The sequence below is a fragment of the Lichenostomus cassidix genome, chromosome 1, assembly GCF_008360975.1.
Source record: "Lichenostomus cassidix isolate B80296 chromosome 1, HeHo_3.0, whole genome shotgun sequence".
NCBI lineage: Eukaryota > Metazoa > Chordata > Aves > Passeriformes > Meliphagidae > Lichenostomus > Lichenostomus cassidix.
In genome coordinates, this window is record NC_139479.1 from 24,516,637 (window position 1) to 24,543,625 (window position 26,989).

Consider the following 26,989-nt stretch of genomic DNA (forward strand, 5'->3'; position numbering starts at 1 on the left):
GAGCTGTACCAGGTAGTGAGAACTTTGGAAAATTTGTCCAACTGCCCTGTCTCAGAGTTATTTATTTATTTATTTATTTACTGCAAGCATAATGTGAGACCATCAGGGGCATTTGAATGGGGAATTTTCTATGTAGATGTTGCTTTTATCTTCCTTGATGAAGCTCGTCTCCAGTAGAATTGAATAATGTCCAAATATGTAGTTTTACCTCTGCAATCTCCATCCATTTTTTAAGCATTGGCCCCAATATTGTGGGCTGGGAATCAATAGGAATATCTACATATAAAATGTCCATATTTTCAAAAATGATGATATGCTCCCACCTTTTAATGCTTGTCCGTGTTCATGCCAGGTTATACTTGTTTATAAGAGAGAGCAGCAGTGACAGCTTCTAGATTGCAAACAGACATGGGGTTTGTGCTTTTCAGTCCCAAATTAAAGCCGGGCAAAGTGTAATGACACCAAAATGGATCATCAATAGTGCTGGCCTTCAGTAGCTGCCCCACTGAAACTGAAAAAAGCTCCAAAATCCGAATGATTGTGTGGTTCACTGAAGATGCGAAGGTGTTGATTATATTGTTCACCTGACAATATTGACCTCATTTTATAGGCTTTAATTGTTGAGCTGTTGAAAACCTACTCGTGTTTTGAAAACAATGAAACACAGGCAGGCTCAACGTTTTTCAGATGTTTTCAAATACAGTAACTTTAGCACTTCACAAATCTTTGCTACAAAAGTTCCCTGCCTGGACAAAGAAAGGCATTCACTACCAGGTGTGACACACCCATTTCTGTTGAGATCATGCCAGACTAAGGGAATATTTATAAACCTAAAATATGGCATGGCATGCTGTTTAGTATGATGAAGGCTAACGAAAATTGGCCCTTTGTAAGGTCTTATGCCTGAAAAAAGAACAGGATTGGTGGAAAGCAGCAGCTTCCTTACAGTGAAACAGTAAAAAAAATATGTAAGGAAACAGCATGTTCTACTCTAAATAGAGTGATATAATGCTCTTAAGACATTGTTCAGATTTTGTAAAAAGAACCTCATGGATAATGCTTGGAGACCATAAGATGTCTAGGACGCTCTTTCTTCTCTGAATACAGTGGGAACTAAGAAGATCCAGTAGCAGTTCACAGGGCAGCAATCAACATTACTGCACCAATCTCATAACTTCTAGTTTCTGAGAGCCCAGTTAAGCAGGGGGCATATCCAAGACAAAAGACCTTGGTTATTCTCCCTCTATCCCCATACTGACAAACAGCTTGGCTTGAGGAGGTAATGACATGATGGTATACTAAAAAACTATTACAAAATTATTGCAGTCAGCAAGGAAAAAACACATTTCAGCTCTTTATCTGTTTTTGTATAAGCTGCCAGAGATGGACAAAAATATTTTTTCCATCCTATGAAAATTTTAAAAACTAAAAAAAATTCCCATTCCATTCTTGTCTTAAAGAAGTTGTTTCAGTTTTGAAAGCCCATCCACATTATTTTGAATTCAGTGAATTAAAAAGTTTGGCTACAGTAATTTCATATGGTTTGACCTTCACCTTTTGGTTTGTTATCTTTTAACATGTATATATTCTACCCAAGATACAACTGTGTGATGTAGTACTGTATGTATGCTACAGATAAAATTGCATGCACCGCTAGATATTTTGCATGATGGTATTTCAAGCAGGAAAGTAATTTTTTTCTTGAAAAATGTCAAAATTTTTGTTTGACAATTTCAAAGTATTTTTTTAAACTTTTATTGAACTGGGAAATACTTCTGAATTTATATTTTGACACAGAGTTTCGACTTTGTTGGAGAATTCCCAACTACCTCTAGCAGGCATGTGGGAGGGACTTGCTGGTACAACTATGTGCAGTCTAAGCCTGATAATCTGGAAGAGAAAAGAGCACACAATGATGAATTGACTTAGCACTTGCTGTTGAGCAGGATTTTAGCAGAGCTCAGCGTAATATTGAGGGATACAACTCAAACTTTAATAAAGCCCCTGAGAATTTGTCTCTGAAATCCACAGGATCATGAATTTCTTGTTAGTCCTAGTATTGTTGCCACAGACCCTGATAAAGTAAACTATAAAAGAAGAATATAATTTAAAAGAGCTTGGACCCTAAAAGATCCTAAAATATAGAACTACAATTAACGTAGTTTAATAAGAAGAAATAAGACAAAGAGATTTGGTTAACATAAGTCTTACTTGAGGACCACACATAGCATGTTAAGCCAGTGGAAGGCAACCTTTTATCCCTTGTGTGTCCACTGAACACATAGATTCAAATACATCTTTCACTCAGACGGTGGAGCCCTGTCAGCTATGTCACACTCTCTCCCTGGGTGGACACTACCCATCTTTGTGTCTTACTTGGGAGTTTTAGGTAAGACCCCATCTAGAAAAGTTAGGCAGTGTCTTGCTAAAGGCTGAGGAGGGTTGTGCCTTGCACTAGAACATGGTTCATGTGTTACTTGACCCAGAGTACAGCAGTATCTCTTCTTAATGCTCACTTAAATGTTTGTTAATTATTGAACTAATTCAGCACATTTGTGCCTACCAGTCCCAACCTTCAGTTTGTGCCCAGTCATTGCTGACTAAACACCAGCCTGCTCCTAGATGATGGAATCCAGGCTGACTCTTGAAGACTGAATTGACTCAATGTCAGCACCCATTCCTGTTCAATTTTATGTCTGCACATACCTCCCTTGGTCTTAATGACAGACTTTCAAAAATAAACTTTTAGGGCCTGAGCTTGAAAGATACGGAGCTTGTATGGATACTCATTGCCATAAGCAAGGACCATTGTGAAAGCAGAGGAAGGAGTTTGTTAAGATTTCATAGAGAATATATTTTGTCAAAATTTTCTGAATTACAGAAATTTGCTTCAAAGCATTCAAATTGTGTCTTTTAACATATTTGCAAGTTTTCATTAATTTGGAGAATTTTTATGATTGGAGATAGCTATATTTTCTATGTGTGGTTTTTTTCTGTTTGTGCTTTGCAAAAACAGTATTCATGAGAAAAATAAATAAGGAAGCAAAAATATGCTTTTTGCTTTTGACAAATGTGGGAGCTGCAAATTACTGGTGGAAAATGAATATTTCCATCTTTGTGTGAACTTGGTGAAAAGCCAACATCTTCCACACAGCTGCAGAGGTGCAGGGCCAAATTAATTCGTGGTGCAATTCAATGTACTTCTATGAAATGAAATCAGTAATAGTTTAGTCCCCATGCAAAAAAAAAACCACCAAAAAACCAATATATAAAATGCTTATAGTGGTAAGTGGTTGGTTAAGTGTGGTAGGAATAGAAGCTGATGTAACACATATTTCATTTGAGTTGAAAGGATACCAAAGCACATAAAGAAACCAATAAGCTTGTTTTGCTTACAGCTCTTTAATTACTGGTAGTCCTTGTTCAATGGTGCATACTTGCTTCATATATATTTAAGCCTATTCCATATATAGTTAAGTCTTCATTCCCTTTTTTTCTTACATAGGTAAAAAAACTCATATGATGTACTACTGCAGAGTTTGCCTGAAGACTTGTCAGTGTAGTGTTTTAGACTGTAAAGGGTCTACCAACTCATTCTCTGGTCCATTGCATCTCCTCTTCAATCAGAGACACCTGGAATTACACAGAAGTGGCTGCTGTTACACCCCACCCGGGATGTAAAGCCTTGTTTCCCTCCTGAAAGAACATGCAGGAGAGGAGACTTGCACATACCTATGTTCTGTCCCACCCCGTAACAGAGGTCTTTACAAACTGGTTAAGCATTGCCAGATTTACCTTCAATTCTCTTCTGATTTAAGATTTTGTGGCTCTTTACTCTCTCTAGAGTGTAGAAGTAATAAATGAAGCAGATAAAATCCATTCATTTTTACTTTCTGTGGTGCACAAGTACAGCATGATGGTACTGAGGGAAGTGGGGTTGTTTAATCTGGAGAAGAGGCTTAGGGGAGATCTTATTGCTCTCTGCAACTACCTAACACGTTGTAGGCAGGTGGATATTGGTCTCTTCTCCCAGGTAACTGATTAAAGGATAAGCAGAAATGGCCTCAGCTTGTACCTGGGGAGATTTAGATAGGATAGTAGGAAAGATTTCTTCATAGAAATGAAGATGCTGCAATTGCCTCTGAACATGAGGTACATCTATTTGCCTACAAGGCATGTATGAATTCATATGCCACAGTGTTCCAAGGAACATTTTGAGATGGGGCTGGTAGCAAGTGTTTCATTTGGACAAAACTCACTTTTTTCTGTGGTCATATTTTGCCTGGCTATATTAATTATATCATACTATATTATATTATATTACATTACATTACATTACATTACATTATATTACATTATATTACATTATATTATATTATATATATTGAATTATAGTATATTTTTATTATATTATCACATCTAACGATGTGGCATGTAATGGTGTGCATCTTTCTTATGTAGCTGCTACCCCAACAACTACACAAGCCTCACACTCCCAGCAAACTAGCATGGTCCATACAAATCCCAGTGTTTGTTTTATATCAGTCAGACTATTAGAAATTACTTAGTTTTACTGTATCTTGTGGAGTTTATGAGGTATTATAAGGGCAACTGCCAAGAGCAACCAACTCTCCTTTCTCACTTACAGTTCTCAGGATTACTGTCTTGTCCTTTAAGTTTTCTTCCATACAATATGGGATAACTAAAACCAAGATTTCCACTTCATATATACCCTTCCAAAAATACCACATTTATTGAACTCCAAATTTTGTTCTCTTTGAGGGTTCCAGTGTTTCCAATTAGAACTGAGTTTATTGCTCTAATAGCTTTTATTCATATTAGAATACCAGTAAGGCATAGAAAATTAGTTTTACAGTTTTTCTTTTTCAGCATACTTAGAGACTGTGGATCCATTTTAGGCAGCACTAATTAAATTCCATCATTAACTCACAAAGGCTTTTTAGACCTTTACTTTGTCCCTTGGAAGTGAGTTTACATGTAGAAAATTCATTTCACAAGTAATAATTTTTAAAGCACACCAAAAGGTATTAATAATTATGGTTATTTTATATTGGACCTTAGTGACATGGCACAGATGGCTTTGATGTGTAATCAGTAGCTGTGCTTCCCAGATTATTTTCATTAGTGATTAACCTTGACTTATTATGTAACAGAAGAACATAAAACAGATTCTGGTGGCGTTGCCTTTGCTATAGCTGCATTCGCTGTGAAATTTTGCCTAATTTTCAAATAAAAGTATATCCAAAGCTGATCACTTCATATGAATGGTCCCACATGGACTTTCATTCACTATTCCAGTTCATAAATAAAAATGTGGCATTTGTGTATCTAAAGGAGATGTTGCTGAGCTGTAAACCAGTATTTATGTGAAATGTTTAGTGGGAATATACTTTGATTTTAGAATTATAAAGCCCTGGGGGTTTTTTGGTGTGTTTTGTTGTTTTTTTCTTAATAGGGAGCACAGAGATTAATCCTTTTTTGAAAAAAAAAAAAAGGTATGGTAAACTGTACAAGTTAACGAGGCCTGTGTTATAGCCAGTATGGATTGTTGTCTTCATATAAAATCCTTTTGCATTGCTTTTCAGATGTAAAAAACATAAAATAATAATAATAATTAAAAGAAAAAAAGGAGTAAGACATCCGAGGTACTGCACTGCTCTCTAATTACAACAAAAGACACCTGTCAATGGACTTCTTTCTCTGCTGATCTGAAATTACCTGTGAGAGTGAGTCAAGGCAAAAATGCTTAGAGAATAAAAAGCAGATGTCTCAGAAAAAATGGAAAGATACATTTTTTTCAGGCTAATAATAAATGCCATGCAAGAAAGTATCATGTGCCTCACAGTGCAAAATATTTGTTTAACTCAGAATTCAAGGCTTTAGCCCTGAAACTTGATTTCTTGTGTTTTGAGAACTGTTAATTTTCAACAATATTGTTGTGTTCAAGACGGACTCCTGGATCACAAGGTACAACTGTCTAATTTCAGTACCAGAAGATATCTAAAAGCAGAGTGTACTGCTCCCCTTCGCCCGCCAGTAACAGAATGATGCCGTGAAGGAAATTGTCTCTACACCCATAAGTAAAAATAGAGGGACCTAGAGTAGGCTATGTAGCAACATATTTCTCAAAAAACATTACTAACATTTCTCAAAAAACATTAGTAACTCAAGCTATTGGACTTTTAGGCTATCAGTTTAAAGTTACTGTTCTCAGTAATGTGGTTGAGGAGCAGCATAAGCATAATTTATAGTCATTCACGAGATGTCAGTAGCACCAATCAAACTTGAATCAAAGACATGGTACAGAAACCTTACATCCATGCTTATTCCTTACAGATAAAGTACTCCATAACCTTTCTCTTTCTTTGGCAACTGAACAAAAGCATCACAGTCCACAAGTGGCAGAAGAGGTTCGATGGAAGTATCTTTTCTTCCTTGTTTTCATAAAAGTGCAATGAGTTGCTTTGCTGTCATATTTATTCATACCAACAGAAAACTTCCAATTCTCTCAGAGCGTTCAAAATCTAAATAGAGATGACAGATATTGGAAAAACACAGATCAAGACAAAAGCAGTGGACATCTACCTCTTCATGACCCCCTTGAGAACTTTAGTTCATACCTTGCTTAACAAAGACATCTTGCATTTTTTCATCGCCTAGCCAAAGCTGTTACTGAGATTAAAACTAGCAAGTTACAGATGAATTCAGGGATAGCTCTCAGTAACTTGCTCACTTTAGTATCTCTCCATTGTTCAGAGTATCTTCCTTGAGTCTCCTAAATTGCTTCCCCATTTAGTAGGATCTTTTGGGCTTTTAGAGGCTGCTCAATGTCCTAACACTTTGTCCACCAAGACATTTCTGACCTTCTATCTGCAGTTTTGCTGTCTGTGTCTGAACTGATGTTTGGCCCTACTGTCTTCCATGACTGACTTCAGGGCTTGAGTGCTTCATTTCAGTATATTTGATATTACACAAAACACTTTGGAAAGAACTTCAACTAGTCAAGGAATAGCGGACTGCCTGCTTGACAACAAAGGTCAATCGTGAACACATCTTAAGGTTCACTTTTCACCCAGCAGAATTATGATTCATGGTTTAAGGTGCTGTGGCTAGCACAGTTTTTCCCATGAGAAGTTTTCTTGTGTTTTGTAAATAAAGATAAAGTTTAGATGTTTTTGGAACAGTGTCCCAGAACTTGGGCAGTGCAGGCCTGGCCAATCAGGCCTGGGGGAAGGCTTCTGACTGACCAATCTGGGTGACTTTTGAGAACTCTATAAATGTGATGAAATCAAAACAATAAAGGTCATTCCTTCTTGCCACTGAGAACCGATGCATTCATTACTCTGCTAGCTGCTCAACAGCGACAAGGTGCCTTTCTGATTTTTACAGTTCTCCATGAGATTGATCCTACCTCTTTCAGCATTTATGTTTTCCTCTCTGTCCCATGAAGAGACAACCTTCATGACAGATCTGATCCATTAGAATCAAAAGAACTGGAAGGGAAAGCAGCAAAAATGAGAGCTTGAATCATAAAAATCATAGGCCTGAACATCTTGAGAAGAAAATAGAGAATCTTCTGGTTGACTTTCATTTACTTTGCCATCAATACATATAGCCAGTATCTTTTGGTTTTTCCTTTTTTCCCCTTCATCTTTATATTCTTTATCTTTTGTCTGTGGGTTCATCATATTCCAGGATGTGACTAGAGGAGCTTCAAACAGAAAACTGAGACTAGTAAATGTTTTAGCTTTAGAAGAAGTTTAGATTAAATGTAAGTAAATACTTCAATCTGTGCTCATACACTGTCTCTCCATATGTCATAATTACCTAGACAATCCATCATTTATTTGCAGATCTCACACAGGTGAGGCAGCCTTGAAGAAAAGTATCTTTGCTCGATTTGATTATGAAGCCAAACACTCAATTGGGCGCAGGAACAGGATCATACCACATAGCCATTTAAATGTTTGGGCTGAATAAGATTAGATTCAAAGCCCTAGAAGCTTCAAAAATTCAAATGTCAAAGGCAAATTGTCACATCTTGCAGTGTCCCTGGTTTCCTAAAGCTCGAAACACTTATAAATGTGTAATCCTTCCTGGTAAACATGACATTTGCCACCCAAAACCCCTCCAGAAATGGTGTGTAGTGATTCTGCCACTTCATTTCAGATCTTTTTTTTCACTGTAAAGAGCACAGCCTTTTTTGTTAGGATGCAATCTTGCATCTAAAGAGACAATCGTAAGTTAAAACAAGCAAAACACACATATGGACTAACCATATGGATGACAATACCAATTAACAGAGATTTTGTATGTTTTTTTTATATTTTTAGCACAGGGTGAGACCTGCCTTTTTCCAGCAAGTGGCAAATTTGAATGTGAAATGTCATTAGTGCTGTTTTTCGCTAATACAATTTCTTTTCTGAATAACAAAAAACACATCAGTGTTATTTTTAATAAAAAACCCACCCTTTAATTTACATACATTTAGGGTGAAGTAAATGAAAATGCATTATGTTACCACTGTGCTATTGAATAATGAGCCTATAGGGTTCTAAATGGGAACGAATGTTGTTTTTCAAGCCTTGTACCCACTGTTCCCTTTACAAAGGCACCATTGTGACCAGGATACATGAACTGGGTTTCTAACAGTAAAGATCCACCTTCTGGCAGAGAGACTGGGAAATAAAGCACCCCAGTAAGCCACCACTTCAGCAGGAGAAGCTGAACTAACGAAGGAAGGACAGGTGGAACTGGTCCCTTGGCCTTTCAGTGACATTTACAGCCTCTCTGCAAGGACATGCTCTTTTCTTTCTGTTTCTATTTTCTCCAGTTAATCAGGTGACTTGAAAAGAAGCTAGATAAGGGTATTGTTTGCACTGACAACATCCTGATGATACTGTCAGAGGAGATCACAGGAAAATGTTCCCTTTTTGAACCAATAGAGTCATTAGGGAGAGTACTCATCACTTGAGTGCATCTAGGTTAATTACCAAGGAAAATCTGGAACTGGCAGCTATAATTTTTCTGAAGAAAGTACTGCTATTTTTACTCCTGATGCTACAGAATGTCTCTTAAAGCACCTCACAGGACCCCATTTTACAGTTCAATGGTAAAATAATTTTAGAAATGTTGCTTTCTGGCTGAAATTAGTGGGACTCTATCCATGGAAATTTAAGGAAAGTACAAACTGCGACTTATGTACTAGATGAATGAAATTCAACTCTGTTTGCCAGGACTGATTACTCTCCTTCCCATAAATGAGCAAGCATATTTCTCTATTGCAGTGTCACTTTGGAAAAGAGAAAAGTGTCAGGTTGAGATGAATGACTTATCGCTGCACAGATGTAGCAAACTGTCACATGCCTGATTCTGTTTGCTATGGTACATTATGGCACAGATTAGCCAAAAACCCTGCAGCATGAGACAAACACAGAATGCTGGTTTTGGATCAGCATCAAAGCACATGCAGTGGATGCCTTTTTAGGAAAACAGACATGGTGTAGTTTTAACCCACCCCGTTTCAATGAATGCTTACAAACCCTAGCAGCGTTCATGATTTTTAAAAAGCCTCCAACAATAAAAGGAAGTTGTTTGAGTGTGCTGAATACTTATTCAACTAATAATTCTTAGAGTATTTAAACTGTGCTGCCTGTTATCTAAGGTTCAGAATACTGAGTGTTTTTTTCAGCCTAATTTTTGCTTTTCAAAAATTTTTTGTGGCCAGGAATGCTTTGGGGTGTTTGGCTATCTCTGATGCAAAAGGCATATAACTTGTCTATCATGTCTAACAGGTTATCAAGCCAGAGCAGACAGAGAAACTTGGAAAGTTGCTTACATCCAGTAGCACAAACAGGACTCAAATGGAAACTTGTTATCATGGGTTCAGTCTGTGGACAGTTAAATGGTTCCTGCAATGAATCTCATGTACTATTCGCCCCTTCCAGTTCACCTTTTTGCCTTGGTAAAATTATGAGAATATCCACTGTAAGATATTCTTGAGCACTGTTTTGATTCTGTGATAGTTACTTGGAAATTCAGTAACAGATTTCCTGTTTGATATTAGTAGTTTTCTATAAAAGGTGAATTATTTGGATGCGCTGTCTTCTGTAAGCAGCTACCACATATAAATTATGAATGCTTTGACCCATTCTCCTTAATTCTGACTGAGGAAATGAAGTTTTCAACAAATGAAATTGTCAAGTTTCTTGAAAATGACAGCCATGGTAAGGAGATATACACCAGCTAAAACACATTATTGGACTTCATGGAGTCTCCACTGCACAGATGAAATTGAGCCTAGGTTTTACAAACACTCCCTGGTCACAAAGCAACTTTTTTTTTTTAAGAAAATTTTGGTTTAGACCCATTTCTAAATCCATGAGAGAATGAGGTGACAATAACTGTTTCAGTGGGAAAAAAATATTTCTGATTTCCAAAGCAAACATTTTAGTAATTGCCCCTCATTTATTTGTATTTTCTAATTTGCTTTACATACTACAGGGAATCCTGCAATTACCCATAGAGTGTACTGTCTGTACCTTCCTGATTGAACTGCCACCTCCCCTACACTTTGTTAGAGCTGCCATTCACTCCAGCTCTGATTCAGACTCGAGGGAATAGCCTTGACACAATGCACTGAAGGCAATATTTGCAGAGAAAAGGGATAATCGCTGAACAGCAGCCTATCTCCACGTTTCCATGTCCCATGACCTCTTTTCTCTCTAGCCTTGGCATAAGAACTTAGTATAACTCCCTAGGACTCTGCTGTCCCCTTTGATGATCTCTTACCCTCAGGCATAATTTGGAAGTACTTCTGACAAGTTAATATGTTTCACATGATGAGAGCAGTGAAATATCACAGTCTGTTTCTACTAAGGTTTCAGAGAAAGCTAGAGGGAAGTCTTTATCTGCTAATATTTGCATCATCACCTCTAACTGCACACATGCCCAGTAAAACAAACTTAAAAATTAAACTCAATATGTCTTTTTTAATTTTTCTCTCTATTCAGGATTATTATTCATTCTTAATGATATTACTTTTCCCTCAGACTCTGTTTGGTTTTCTAAAATCTCATTTTTACATAATTTTAGGAAAAATATTTAATGCAAGCCTACCCTTAGATTTAACTGTCCTTGAAAAAAAATCAGTTTCCTTTGTGGTGTCCAGCTGCAGTATCTTTCTTCGATTAGATGCTAGTATGTAAGAAAGAAAAGTTATCAAAGCACTGATGAAAACATAAATTGCATAAAATCCTGGCAACAGTATACCGAAGTCACAACTCGACATTTACAATCTGGAGTTTTTAGCATTATGCTAATAGGACTGTGTTTTATTTATGCAGTACTATAGATTTACATGATGCTTTGTAAAGAAAATATCTAAGAAGTTGCTGTTTGTTCGTGGATTTTTCTGCATCAGGCACAATACAGCACTGCACAAGGGATTGTGTGTGAGAAGGGGCACACTTTAAGCAGGAAAATGATGTAAACCCTCAAATTCTTACCTAAAACCTGCTGTTTTCATTTAACAAGTGGAAAATGTCTGCAATGCAGCTCAGTTGCATCTCTACTTGCTTTGTGTTATCCAGATTTTCAGAAGGATGAGATTTCATGTTTCAGCCTCCTCACTACCTTTACTCTTCATGGGAATAGTGAATTACCAGAAGTGTGTGTGTACTTTTCTATAGTCCTAACTACAGAATTCCCAACCTTGGGATGGAAATTGTTCATCTGCCTACATCTGGTTACCAAAGGTTATTTGCAAGTGATCACTATAGCAACTTTTCCTTGACATACAGCTTTCAAAAATGTCAGCTGATGATATTGACTACAGCTATGGCAAGGCAAGGATGCAATAAAATTGAAGGTTCATGAAGTTGTTACATTTATATCATAATTACCTACGACAGTTGAATGTGTCTTGTGTGTCAGCTCTTTGCTGGAGCTCTGTTTGTGGCACTAAATATGTGCACTAGAGATGTGTCCACTTCCATAGGTGAAGACTGTAACTGAGGTAAAGAACTACATGAATGTAAACTTTGCAGGTTGCTGCTTACTCTGCATTGTTCATGGTGTGCAGCTACCTGTTCAAATCTTACTTACTTTGGCTTTCTCCCCTTTGTCAAAAGATAAAAAGGCAAGTCTAGTAAATAGGATTTGCTGGTAAATCAGTCAGTATATGAAGCAAGATTAGGGGAGAGGGAGAAGGGAAATGTTATTATTGTCTTGCTTTTTTTTCCTTGAAAGAAAGAATTCAAAAGAGGCAGTATAGAAAAAAAAAAAAAGCAGCAAGCTTAAACCAGCCAAAAACAAACCCCATAAATTTTCTGGCTAAACCTCAGAAATCCACAGTGGAAATCCTTCTGAATGCTGCAGCTGGGCTTCTTGGACAGGCAATATAACTCCCACGATGCACAGCAGCCTCATCAGTCAGGGGCTGACTGTCATGCACTGCAGGAAGCCTCTGGCCACAGGGTTTCTAGGATGAGCTACTGGGACCAGTCTTACAGGACCCAGTCTATAGGGCAGGTGCACCATCCATAAAGCATCTCACAAGTGTATTTTGGTGTTAAGTACAGTAAAATTATGTTATAGAACTGCAAATAAAAAGGGAAATATCGATACAATGTGGGTGTCTTCATGTGGGTCTTTAGACAAATTTAGTTCAAGTTAAATGCACATTTTTATGAAAAATTTACATGGGTAAAAAACTAGTCACACTTAAAATAGTTTGATGGGCCAACACTGCATTCCTTTTACTTCCAAATTCACCTCTGCCAAAAACAAGCTCATTTTGCCAATGGAATATTTTTTCTGTGTACTCTTCAGCCTGCCAGAAATTAGCATTGCAAAGAGAGGTGCAACAGGTCAAAAGCTTATACTACCTAGCACCATAAAACCTATAGGTAATTTTTTTTAAATTTCTAACAGCTTTCACGTGATTGTGGTACACAATGCAATTTGTTTATTTTACTGACCTTTAGGTATTTCAGTAAAAGTAACAATTTGATTTTGTTGTCATTCAGCACAGATCTCTCATTTTCATAATTCTTATAATAATGGAAGTAATTAAAGCATTTTAATTTTTGAGTTACTTTGTATGAACTTCTAGGTCCTTTTCAAGGAAATGAAAAATTAAACCAATTTGAGGCAATCTATCCCCTATTACATACCCTTCCTGTTATCTTACCATGACAATGGTTAGGCAACATGTTTCTGGACATCATCAAAATCTTCTGAGAATGATAAAATAAATCTCTGATACAATATCAACTACTTATTCACTTCGACTTTATTTATTGATCTATTTATTTATTTATTTATGGTATTGCAAGAAGGTAACAAGAAAATCTTATATAGTTAAGTCTGTGGATGCATTTTGATTTAAGGTATTTTTATAATGAGGTCTCTTTGTGGCCTTTCTGATTTTTGGCACATGAAAACCAGGCCCTACAATGCTCCTTTTACTACTGATTTTTGGAAATTACTGGAAGTTTTTGCCACTGAAGCCCAGTCAGTGCCCTTGTAATTGTATAACTGAAAGAGGTGTACATGTCCTACAGAGCAGCAGGTGGCAAAACAATAATTATATGTATCAGTTATTGAGCTCCGTTATTGAAAATTGTTGGTAGAAACAATATGTACAGGATATTCCTAATTATTCCTTCAGTTTAATAGCATATTTAAAGCCTGTCAGAAATCTGTGTTTCCCTCTCCTTCTGCCCCTATCAACTTCTACCAACATATTTTTGATTAGTACTGCTCTAATGCAGTGTATTTGGCCAATGGTATTTTTATGTCTTCCAAGGTGACTATGGATGTTTTCTGTTTAATAGTATATGAGAACATATTACTTATAAATTTCTTCCAAAATTTTATAATAGCTTGATTTTACATATTTGAAAGTTAATGAGACAATTAACATTTTCATTCTATCCTGGAACTATGGACATTTCAAAGTAAAGGTAACACTTATTATGCCTGCTTCATAGCTTAATTGTGTTGAAAAGTAGGCACTCACTTTATCAAAGGCTAATTTGCTGTAAAGTTCATCTTTGGGGTACTTCAGATAAAACCCTTTCCCACAATAAGACATGAGAGGACTATTCTCTTCCTAAAATATTTTTGGAAATACATCACCACTGGTAGTGCTGACTAGAGGCAATTCCCTTTGACTTCTACTGAGTTTGGCAGTATGTTGTCTCTTATGCTCAAGTTGTCAGCAATTATTGCATCATTTATTTTTGAGTTGCTCAAGAGACCTTGAAATCTGGAAGTTCTCAGAAACAGCAAGGAGAACTAGTATAGTAGAAATTATTTTCCTAGAACCTGTTCAACAGGTGGAGCTGTATGCTGCAAAATAGAGTTCAGAAATTAAATCCTTATGATGAGATGTTTGTTGAATCATTTTCAAAGTTGTGGAGAATAATATACCTGTATCAAACACTTATTTTTTCAAGTTATAGAAAGAGTATTTTTACAGTCACTCTAGATTAGGTACAGAAAAATAAATCTTAAAAAGTTTTGTTTTGATTTTCAATGTGTTTTGTTGGTGGGCAGAAGTCCAGTAAGCTTTGCTCCACTCTTCTGTAGAAACTTAGGATGTAATAAATGGAGCTGTGAGATCTTGGATGCCACACAGCTGGTGCTCAGCATTGTATTACTGGTAAAGCATAAAGCTACATCAAATATTTATTAACCAGGACTCTTTATGACATTTCTTCTTGCTATTAGTGAAAGAAGTTTGAGTGACAGAAAACTCACAAAAAACACCCTAATGAAATTGAGGAAATGCTGCAGAATGTATTAAAAAGCATCCTTCTTTCTCTGTCTCTTTCCTTCATTGCCAGTTCTGACCAGTGCCCCTTTGAATGATACGAGCAAGATCTCTGTTCAGATGCAGGTGCCAATTGTCCTTTTCCCCTCCCCAGAAAAGAGTACTATTTTCCTGAATTTTCTGATTCTATTAGAACACACTGAAACACAGCTTTGGAAAATGAGTGAGCTGTACTGATATTCCTCATTAATTTGTATTTACTATTACTGGTACTGTAAGGTATTTGATTTTCTCATGAAAATTTGAAGGTATGTGAAGGTATTTGATTTTCTCACGTCAGAGGACAGAGTATGCATGATTTAGTGCCATCCTCATTTTCCACCCCTCTTACAGAGAGAAAGGTATTATTTCAGTAGCAGGAGATACCAAAGACCTACTGTAACACATAAATATAAAAATAAGTCTAAATATATAAATAATCTAGGAGGGAAAAAAGGGAGTTATTTATCATTTGTTCTTTGACAGTGTAGTACCAGTTTACAAAAATACTCGTAAACATTATCAGGCAGTAAAGTGGTGGCTACTAGAGGAGTATTTTATTCACAACTGGAATGATTTTTTTATCATAAATATGTTGCCACTGTTCAACTTTTTGGGAATTTTCTTCACTTCGTTAGTAATTTTTTTCCCCTTCATTATTGCAGACTATGCCAGATTTTCTTGCCTTTCCTCAGGCTAAAGGAACTTTTGCCTGATTTCTTGGAAATGTATCCTACTCATCATGACAAAGGTGGAAAACCATGTCTTATAATTTAATACTCTTAATTAGCTACCTTTATTAAGTGAGGTACTTACCTAATCTTTAGAACTGTATTAGTTGATGCCACAGCTGCAAGGCTTTATTCATGCTGTGCAAGATGTTTCAGTTGCATTAAGAGGGCCAGTGCTTCTCTTTTCCCTATAACTTTGGATTTCTAGACTTGCACACTTTGGGGGTTTTATGTTACTGCTCATTTTTATCTCATAATGTCAAACTATATTACCTGTAAAGGCCCTGTGTGAGATCTGTGTAAGAACACAGAAACCAAAAATCCAGCTGTAAATTGCCTAAGGCTCAGGCAAGCAGTGACAATGACCAGATAGATGGATGGATGGAGTGTTGTAGCTGAGTAATAAGAGTTCTGGCATGCATGAAGGTGGTTTCTTTTGCTCGACAGAGAAACAGTATCCAGATGCTTCCTCTGAGCTTGCTAGGAAGAGTTTTGCTGTGGTCTGCATTAACTTATAACAGTTGACCATCCAGGAGGACTAAAACATCCATCCCTGTCCAACAGACCATTTGAATGTTTTAATATAGGGCTTTGTGAAATATTGTATAAGTATGAAGAGGAGGGAGAGAGAGGAGTAAAAGATATGGCATAAGCCAGGAAGGAAAATCCAAGGCATTGGCCAGATGGACCAAGAGAAACATTGAGAGAAATCCAGTTTGGTCTGGGAAATCATCAAAGTGACACTGAGTCTGGTAGAGAGAGAACCATCTGTCTTCAACAACGGCACCTCTCCTGATTTGGGGAGAGCAGATTTAGATCAATCTGTGTGACAGGTAACAGATTGCATCCAAGAAATGCTTGACTCAGTCTCACACAGTTTCTGACTCTCTTAAAATAAGTTTTTGCACACATCTATCCTCATCTCCCATGTAATGACAGTTCATGGTAGGTTTGCCCAACATTAAACAAGAATAACTGTGTTGTCCAGGAGTGAAATGAGCCACTCCTGTGGTTCCCAGATACCTTCTTATTCAGTTGTCACATGTAGTAATGTGATTTCTTATCATGAATACGTTTATAATGGTTAACATAGGATAAAATAGCTGTATGACTAGCAAGTCCCTACTGAAGATGGCTTCACTTTTTGGCTTTAAGTTAAATAAGCTTCCAGAACATTATTTTGAGTTGAAGAGAATGACTAAGGACACTTACTTAAAAGAAGATTTATCTCAACAGTAGAGAAGCAGTAATATTTCTTTCATGCCTTCTTTAATTTGTCAGATTTTTGCCTGAATTTTCCATCAAAACAAAAGTACCTTGAGGTTTACTTCTCTATTGACCAGCAATTTCATATGGCTCCCTGGAACAAAACTGTAAAATTTACTCAGTTGATTTTTTTTCTCATTTTTTTTCTGGGTAATATATTAATAAATGACATTTACTGTCATAATGTCTGATCTTTGCTTTCTGTGATTCCAAGTTCATTGAAATTAAACGATCATCCAAAAACAAGTTTAAAAAATCACAATGAAATTATAGTCTTGTTCATACAAACTGAGTATATGGGTTAGTCTTGATTTTTAAAAAGATCCATTTTAGTGAGCTTCTCTTGGTATCTCTCAGTATAAATAGAAAAAATCCACTGAACTGTGCGACTTGAGATTGCAGATCAAAACTATACTGATGTAAAGAACTAATACCAACTTATGCAGGACTGGCAATTATATGAATGAAGCTATAAACATAACGTGTGAATCTGAACTAAAAAAATTTAAATGTTTTAGAGATGCTGTAGCAAAAATAATTTTGACTTTTCAGGATTTGTCCTTTTCTTTTTTGTGCCTGAAACTGGTAACTGGATGCAAGTAACATGTACACCTGATTTGTCAGAAACTCTTTTTTCAGAGTAATTGTTATTTTTTGGTCATGGATGTGATTTGTTGATTCAAAAATTGCTAAACAAATCTTATCTGTTGCTCTTTTTAAGAATGCCATACTTATTTATTTGAAATTAGTCAAATCCAAGAACTTGGATTTTCATGTAAAGGGCTGAACAGGGAATGAAATAAAATCTAAATAAAAGATGATGTCTCTTTTATTTTTTTCTGAATCAGTCTATTTTTCCAGAATTAAGAACTTTGCTTATTACTAGATTCTATTGTGGATAGTCATCACCTACACTGATAGGGTTTTTTAATTATAATTTCAGAGTGAAATGAGCATTCATTATAGTACAAAATAGGAGGAAAAAAATCACTGAGCAACATCATAATCTTTTTTTTTAAACTGATTAGCTTAAAAGGTACACCCGTCACAATAACAAAAAGTAGCATGGAGAACACATTTGAGTTCAAACACATATGGTATTAATCTCACGTAATGAGCTTTGCTTCAGTTGGCAGGAGAAACTACACTAAATAGATGCTAAGCTACAATGGGCTTCCTAAAAAATCATGGCACTTGACTTTAATTTGTCGTCTGCATCAGTTTCTTATATTTAAGAATGCTTATTATTAGGTCTTCTTGCTGTGCTCTCCTCAGTTCCATGCTACTAATTGGTTGTGAGTGAGTCTGGTGTTCTCTAATACATCTTCTTCTACTGCCACTAAGTCTGCTGGAATTGCCACCACCCACTGTCCTTCCAGTGCTGTAACAACTGCACTTATTACACCATATAATAACTCTTTTGTAGTATTTTCCAGTAATCTCTCACAAACCAAAAGATATTCTTGATAAGGTTTTGGCATTACTATTCGTATTGTATGTCTGATATGTCTGATATTTTATATGCTAAAATTACAATTAGCTAAGTAATTTTTTCACCTCTGTGTTTATCAGGTTTGAATTTCATTAATGCTAGAATATAAGACTTTTTGCTGTATTCAGCAACGTTCATATATATGGACATGGGTATTCTGCATGCATCTAGGGACATCTGTGTATGTGTGTACTGAACAGAATCTTCTTGTAGGCAATAAATGCATCTTTAAATCTGTATTGGTGTGGCCAGATGCAGAGAGATATATGGTCACCTGTCTGTTTTGCAAGTTGGCCATGTTCCCAGAGGGATTTATCAGCTCAGGAATGGTGCCATTCTTGCACAGCTATACAAGTTATGGCCCAGAGCTTGTTCACATGCTGCCACCTGAGAGCAAGAGCAAGACGAGGCAAATTTGTACATCCAGATGTACCCCAAAATCCTCTCAAAAGCATTGTTTGTGGGTTCCTTCCTTTCCTTCTGATTGTATCCAATACTAGACTGACAGAATTTCCTGCTTTTGTAACTGTGTTGTAAGATTTGACACTTGATGCACGGGGGGAAAAAAAGTAAATTTTAGGTCTGAACGTAAGATAAATTTCTTCTTACATTTTAACCCAAGCCTCCTTTTCTTGCTGACAAATACTGGGAAGAATCAGTGTTTTCTGCTCTGAGCTGCTGTGTCTTCTTGCCACTTTCAGCTTCATCTATTTTCTGTAGGACCCATTTTCTCAGATAATGCAAAAGATCAAATTGATGCACTGGGGAGCTGAGGCTCCCAGCTAACCCTGAATTTGTTTCAGCTGTTTTGGGGAGCAGCTGTGATCAAGGCTAATAGCCTTGTAAGATAGCGATCATTGCCATCATGAAAATCAGGAAGGGATGCCCTGTGCAGTCCCATATGTGCCACAGAACATTAGAATGTATTAGAATCACAGAATATTCTGAGTTGGAAAGGACCCACAAGGATCATCAAGTCCAACTCTTAAGTGAATGGCCCATCCAGGGGTCAAACCAGCAACCTAGGCTTTATCAATTCTTCACCACAATTAGTGAAGTTGGAGGACTGAGCTTTTATTAAGAATTGGAAAAGTGCCATTCTACAATTGCTTGTTTTGTAAGAAGATGAGCAAGAAAGTGGTCAGTTTGGGGAGCTGGAAACAATTTTGGTTTAACATCTGAGGAGGAGATGCTTGGAACTAATATTGCGGTATTGATTTGCATGCAGTGTTGTTCTGTGTCATTTCCAAACCATTTTTAGAGCTGGCCAGAATTTCTCATTTGGTTTTCATGGGGGATGTTTACCCTTGCTAAGATTTCCTGTTAGCGTGGATTAGAAAAATGCCAAAACTTCCTTCTGTAAATGTTTTTGAGATATTTAAGGCATTTATTGAAATATTTTCTTGGATAAGAATGAAACATGGAATCCTTAATAGAATGAAACATTTTGATGTATTTCTATTAAGGGATATGATTAAAGAATATGTTCCCATGAAGCACTTCTGTGCTTTCTGATATATTTCTAGCAATGTTGACCAGTTATAGTCATTGTTGAAAAGATGACTTTACTGTAATCAATTCTGATCCCTTGGGCTTCCACCACACAGAATTAAATTAAATTAAGTACTTCCCGCTGTCTGTTGAAATCTGTTGTACCACTAGATCTAGTGCCCTAAAACATTTTTTTTTATTCTTCTAAGGTGCATCATTGGGTGTTTAAATGATGGAAAGGATATGTTCTATATATATCCATAAAACATGCTTCTTTGACAATATTACTTCTTTTTCAGTATGTAAGTTTCTTCACAGCTTTCTAATAGATTTGTTTGGGGTTTTATTGGCATCAGTTAACACAAACAGTCTATCATGACAGAGAGCATGCAAAGTATGACATCAAGAACAGTTAAGGCATTTCTAGTTTCTCACCGAAGGATAGTTTTTAATGTGATATTTTTGTGTGCTAAGTACTCCATATAGTTAGGGTCTATTATATTCTCTTAAAATACTCCTTCTTCTTCTTCTTCTATGTTGACATTTTTGCTGTGGAACACATTCCTGAATATCCCTCATTTAGCTCTCATGGTTACAAGAACCTTTCAGCCACCAACTGGAATCTCAGAAAGAAAAGTTATTTCAAACTTCAGTTCATCTTTTCCAACTTGCTGTACAGAAAATTGTGGGAATGATTCGTAGCACCTTGCATCTTACAGTATACTGCTACAAACACACATTTAGCAAAACTATAAAAGTAATGGTCTGAAAGTTGGTAGAACTTTTCACATGCTTAGGCACACAATGCCAGAGCCCTTCATGGAACTCAGGCTTAGGAAATTGCCAGTATAGAGTTGTGGCTAGCACAGGTTTTTCCCATGAGAAATTTTCTTGTGTTTTATAAATAAAGATAAAGTTTGGATGTTATTGGAACAATGTCCCAGAACTTGGACGGTGCAGGCCTGGCCAATCAGGCCTGGGGGAAGGCTTCTGACTGACCAATCTGGGTGACTTTTGAAAACTCTATATATGTGATGAAATCAAAACAATAAAAGTCATTCCTTTTTGCCACTGAGAACTGGTGCTTTCATTACTCTGCTAGCTACTCAACAGTGACAGAGAGTAGAGCAGTGTATAAACCCGTCCTTTCCAATGGGTCATTTATAATTCCTTGTATATAGTCTTTAAATATTTTACTTTTATAGGTGATATTTGGTACCCTTGTTCACAATCCAGGAGACAAATTTTTTTCTAATTTACCCTCTTAGGAATGAAGGAGAAGGAACAGAAAGCCTTTTTCTCTTTTGAAATAGTCTCTGGCATTGTCTTTTGAACTGCTGTGGCATATATATGTGATAAATTGCATAAATTAGCAGTGCTGTCTCTTCTTGGTGGCTACTTCATTTTGTAACTGTCAGTGACCAACCTCTGACCAGGGAGTGGATGTTAACAACCCAGAGCTCTGAGTGTCCTTCCCAGCCCTGTTCAAGAACCTGTATCAAGAACACGTCTCCCTCTGTCTTATTCTTGCAGCTGATTGACAAGAGTATTTCCTTCTTTCTAGCCAAGGAAGTGATAGAGAACTTTTCAGATTCCAAAAGAGTCTGAATCACCAGCATTCAAGGTAATAACTCATGCACTAATGGGTTGATTGCCCCCAAAATTCACCTTCTTCCACTTGCAGACCTTAAGTGTTGCATATGCTGTGAGGTCACCAAAGAGCAGGGACTGACAATGAAGTTGTTCAGGCCACTCATGGTTATGCACTGAATTTAACAGGTTAACAGCTTGATCATGCTAGTGTCATTATGCAGTCCCTGCAGAAGGACTGTGTCTGACCCATTCAATTTGTCATCAGCTATCAGCTCTGCATAGGCACACTAAGGAAACCAGCCAGCTATCTTACCTCTTTAAAGCTCTGCAAAGTGTCCAAACCTGGATGCTGCATAAACTCACACCCTCATAAATACCAGATTACTCTGTGAATATTTCTGAGATGCTTCCACCTCCTAGCAGATTCAACTAGTACTGGTTATATGCAGGCTATATTTTCTAAATTACTTTGCAACCAGGATGACTATACATTTTCTTCTTCTGTGGAAATTTGAATTCTGAGATATTGTGAAAATTTAAATTTGCAAGGATGAATTCAACTACCCACCATGGACCTCTGATGTTAGGTACTTCAGGTGGCTGAGATACTGGCCAAGACACTTGCAGTAGGCTGTCAGATATAACTTGGCTCCTGTGGGTGATCTCTGCCATTTTAGAATGACATCTGGAGGCTAAGGTGGATCTCAAAGGAGGACCATGTTTGTCAGTCATATCTTCTCTCCAGTGATTCCAAGAGGAGAGGCTCTGGTTGCAATTCCATGCTGTAATATACCCATGGCAGTGCAGGCTGCTTTAGGACTAGAAGTATTCAAGCCTGCATATTATTTTGCTTTGTGCTCTCCTCTACACCCATTTTGGAGTTAGAAAATGACAAGTTCATCCTGACACTTCATGATGGTAGAGGGATACAGTGAAGGCTGCTGCACTGGTACCTTGGTATGTGGAGGATATTCACTGTGAATTGATGTGAATAAACAGCACTTAAAAAAACCCAAAACAAACAAAAAAAACCCCAACACACTAATGCAACTGCAGTTAAATGAATATTGCTAGTCTGCTAATGAATGCTAAAAAAAGTGTTCTAAAACTGTTTGAAGCGTTTTTTAGGTTTTATTTGCAGTAGGAATAGTTTGAAGGGAGCGTCACTACTTTACACGGAATGTGAACAGTCATGGAGTAAGATCATGAGTAAACAACTTTGAACTGATTCACTTGTACACTGATCTGTTAAAATAAAAGGGCATCAGGTATTTTCTGTGTCTATTTGGAAATATTTAAAATCTGCCATGTTGGAGGGTCTTGGATTTAGTATAAATTAAATAAGCATCTTTTTATTGCCTCTCCATCATGCTCAACATTTACCCATTAAAAATACAAGGTATCATGAAAAGTAGTCAGGCTGGGTTTTTTTCAGTGAGTGGAATAGGCTTTTAAACCTGAAGTTTATTTGTGATCTCATGCCTATGAATTAGCATGCAAAGCCACAAAAATCTTGTAGAGGCAGTGGAGGAAGCCAGCATTAGGAAAGAGCAGCAGCCAGAGAGGGAGAGGGCTGGCTGCAGGAGGAGGGGTACACAAAAGGGAGGGAAATGGGAAAGAGGAGGGCAGCAGCAGCAGTACGGAAGGGTGAAGGTGAAGAGGGAAGAACAGCTGCTTTTCCCTCTTGTATCCTGACTGAGTTTTTTTCTGAAATACCCATTTTTTGAGCATATTGATTCTGTGACCCTCTTTAGCTGTTTGAACTCTCTATTGGAAAGAATCAAATTCACTCCAAGTCTATTTCTGGGGTCTGTATTATTTTGCATTCCCTTGAGGCCTGAAGGAAATGGTAAAGACAAATGGTGTGATAATCACAGACCACACAAGAAAAAAAATCCAAATAGGGGTGAAACAGCCTGGGAGAGGGGTCTGGTTTTTAGGGACTGACAATGTGATGGTCAAATTTCTTCACATGTAATTTAAGATGTCCTTCTGAGCTCTGCAGCAGTGATGATAAAAATGCACTTCTTTGGGATATGGAATTGATTGATTTGTTTCAATTATTGTTTTCAGCACACCTTTTATAACACAAAAAAATGTTTTTCATTCAAAGAAAACCCAAATGCAATAACAACAAAAACCAAACCCCACAGAGGTAGAATCTAAAACTGAAAAGAAGACATTTGAAAGAAAAGAACAGGATCAATAATTTAAAAAAAACCTGCAAACATATACAATATCATTAACAAGTCTTAGCTCTGTAACTTTTTGCAGGCAAGTTACTTTTCCCATGGATTTTGTTGAAAGTTTGTCTTGGCACCTTTAGGTGACCAGTCCTGAAGATGTTTGTAGTTGAAGACTTTTCTCCACCTGAATTCTGAGACCTCAGATCCCACAGCTGTATTCTAGTATCTCCCAGTGCTAAAGAACTACTTGGGAATGGCATCTAGGGTTGGGCACCTCAGTACTGCTGTGAATTGTAACTGAGGCAGAGAGGAGGAGTGAACTCCTATGGAACTAAAATACATTAGCACAGCAGAACTATTTAAATGTGAGCACAGTGTAAATAACAAAATGTTTCTTGGAGAGGATACTCAAAAGAAACTAGACTAACTTGAAAAAGGAAATGAATGTTGATTTAATTGGCTATTTAATGATTATCTGTTTTCTTCTTCTTCTTTTTCTTCTTCTTTCCTTTTTTTAATCCAAACAGAAAGGTTAATCTAACTATACATTTAAGGCTTTTAAAGGCTCCATTACAAGACTTATTATGCTAAAAGAAACATACCTGGCATGCTGCAGTTTTCTAAATGTATCAGCGATGCATGTAATGATTCACTTAAACCATCATGGTCAGAATTCTTTTACATTATTTCTATGTAAATTGGATGCTTCATGATTACTATAATATGTGTGAAATTCCACTTATTATTTCTTTTAACATGGAAACTTTTATCACTTAACTTCAACTCACTGGACAGAATATTTGAACCATTTGCAGTCATTAGAGCATTTTTGTTTGGTCAAAACCCTTGTGGGATTATACTTTGGAAAAATAGCATGAATTACATTCAATGCAACTGAATGGCAATTTTAAATATATAAGGGGCATCAGGAGTGCTCATCATTATACTTGGAATTCAACATTATATTTTATCTGTTATGGACTTGTTTTTACATTTCCTTCTTTTATCTTCAAGAGACTTATTTCAGCATGTAGCATTAAAAAAAAAAGCCATAATCCATATAGAAAAGGCAATCTGATGTTGTACACCTACCTTTTTATGCTGTGGAGGACCAATTTAAAACACAAACTTGGGTCAGAAGGCTTTTAGTTTCACCTTTCTAGTCATAAGATATTTTCCCATATCCTAGGAAACACTGGGAGAACTGGTGCAGCAGGAAATCTCTAGCAAAACTGATGATGATGTTCTTCTCTACTAGTCTTGAGACTGGCAGTGGTTGTCTCAAAACTTTCTGTCATTCCCAGAAGTCCCAGTCCATATCAGAACGAAAAAGACAGAAGAGCAAAGAAAGGTTTCAGAGCAGCCAACAGCCTCATAATCCAGGTAAATCAGGAAACTCTTTTGAATAGCTGCTTTGTCATTCTCCCAAAGACAATCTAGCCAACCCTGTTGGCTGTTGGCTCTTCTGGATGGATCTCTCTGGCAACAGCTATTAATTGGAATAGGGCCTTGAAGTTCAGATGCCTTGAGATTGTTCCAACAGCCCCCCTCAGAGAATATTATTTATTAATTTTAGGTGAGCTCTAAGAGTTTTGGCACTAGAAAGAAGCAGAAGTCTAGAATAGCCAAGAGACTTTGCAGAAGGTGATGCAGGTACATGTCTTCCACAGTCCAGAGTAGTAGGACTCTTGCCTGTTCTGGGGACTTTTCCTTAATTCTCTTTCTTACATCATCTTCCAAACCAAGTACATTGACCAGAATGTCAGCGTCATTTTAGAAGAAGTAGCATCTTCTACCTCTGTTTCTTCTGGCTTTATGCCTTCTCAATCTGTTTATATTTTAACCACGCTTGATAACATTTTTCCAGAACAGAGTTAACTGAAATTAGTTGATTTTAATAAGACAAGGGGCATGGCTTTTTTGTTTGTTTATCATGTGAATGTGATATTTTTGAGACAAACTGATGAAACAGGTCATGATCTCACTGCTTTAGCTTTTATTTTGGTAAACTCTGCTTCTCATCTCTCAGTGAAGCTCTCTGGTTTTAACTGGAGTGAAAATGCCTCCAGTTAAAGATATCCATCCTGACTTGAAGGATAAGTGCTCCAAACCTTCCACCACTAATCGTACACCACTCATTCCCAGAAATTACTCTACTTGAACCTATGTAGTTATGTAACTTTAATTTCAGCATCAAAACACAGCAGACACTTTATGTATTTTACAGCAAAGTTGAAGAATCGTATCCTGGGCCACGGCGCGAGGGTGCTGGTGTGCTGAGTTAGATTTGATGTTTGAATTTCTGTGGCTTTAAGAAAAAAAATATTTGCCTCAGTTTCCTTTAAAGCAAAGGTATTATACTAGGTGATAAAAGCTTTCTTTCCTTTGATATGACAGGTATCTGGCAATAGTTTTCATTCAATTATTTAGACAATTCTTTCCTTCAGAACAACATGGATACAGACAGTGAAAAATAAGCTTAACATAATTAACATAGTTATTTTTCTTTATTTTAAATACAAGCATAATTTTTTAATTTGAATTTATATTTGCAATAAAATTTTTGGCCAATTTTTTGAAGTGGTTTGAAGGACAAATATTGAATTTTCTAGGGGGTTTTTGGTATGTTTTGTATATTTCAATTTAACTCAGATAGAATTGTAATATGTAAACAAGTATCTATAGCTACGTATGTTGCACGTTCTGCAATTTTTAAAATACATATTTAAACTTTATGTTGCTAATATGATACAGGATGGATTAGGTCAAATGATTTTTAAGAATGCTTCCTCCACTTCTACACCTTAGCTGCTCTACATGTCTATGGCATTATTTTGGGTATGTGCACATGAATTTTAAAATTAACTAACTATTCTTCTAAATATTTGCTTCCTCTGTTCATTATGTTTGTACTTCACTCATTAAAATGCTTTACTTTAAATTTTTCTTTTGAAACTAAGCAACCTGGGAAATATATTGTAGTATATCTCTCCCCAATGCAATCATAAGCTATTTAAATAGGTATAGCTAAAAACAGTTAATACTTAAAGTTTCATCATAACTTATATTAGAATTAATGACTATGCTCACAGACATTGGTTTGGAAGACAGAGACTGAACAGTGCCATTACAGAGAATAAGCCACTGGCAAGTCAGGCAATTCACTGAGGACAGAATGATTAGCCACAAGGAGCACTTACAATGTGCACTGGTAATTTAGGTAATTGTATTGCAGGGTTTGTAGACCCATGAATTACAGAGATCTTTAAAAAATATATATTGTGCAATTTGAACATATCCTGAAACAGACACCAAGAAGAATCTGCTATCAAGTCATTCAGATAAGATAAAGCATTACTGATGTATAGCATTTGGGAAAACGTATAGAAGT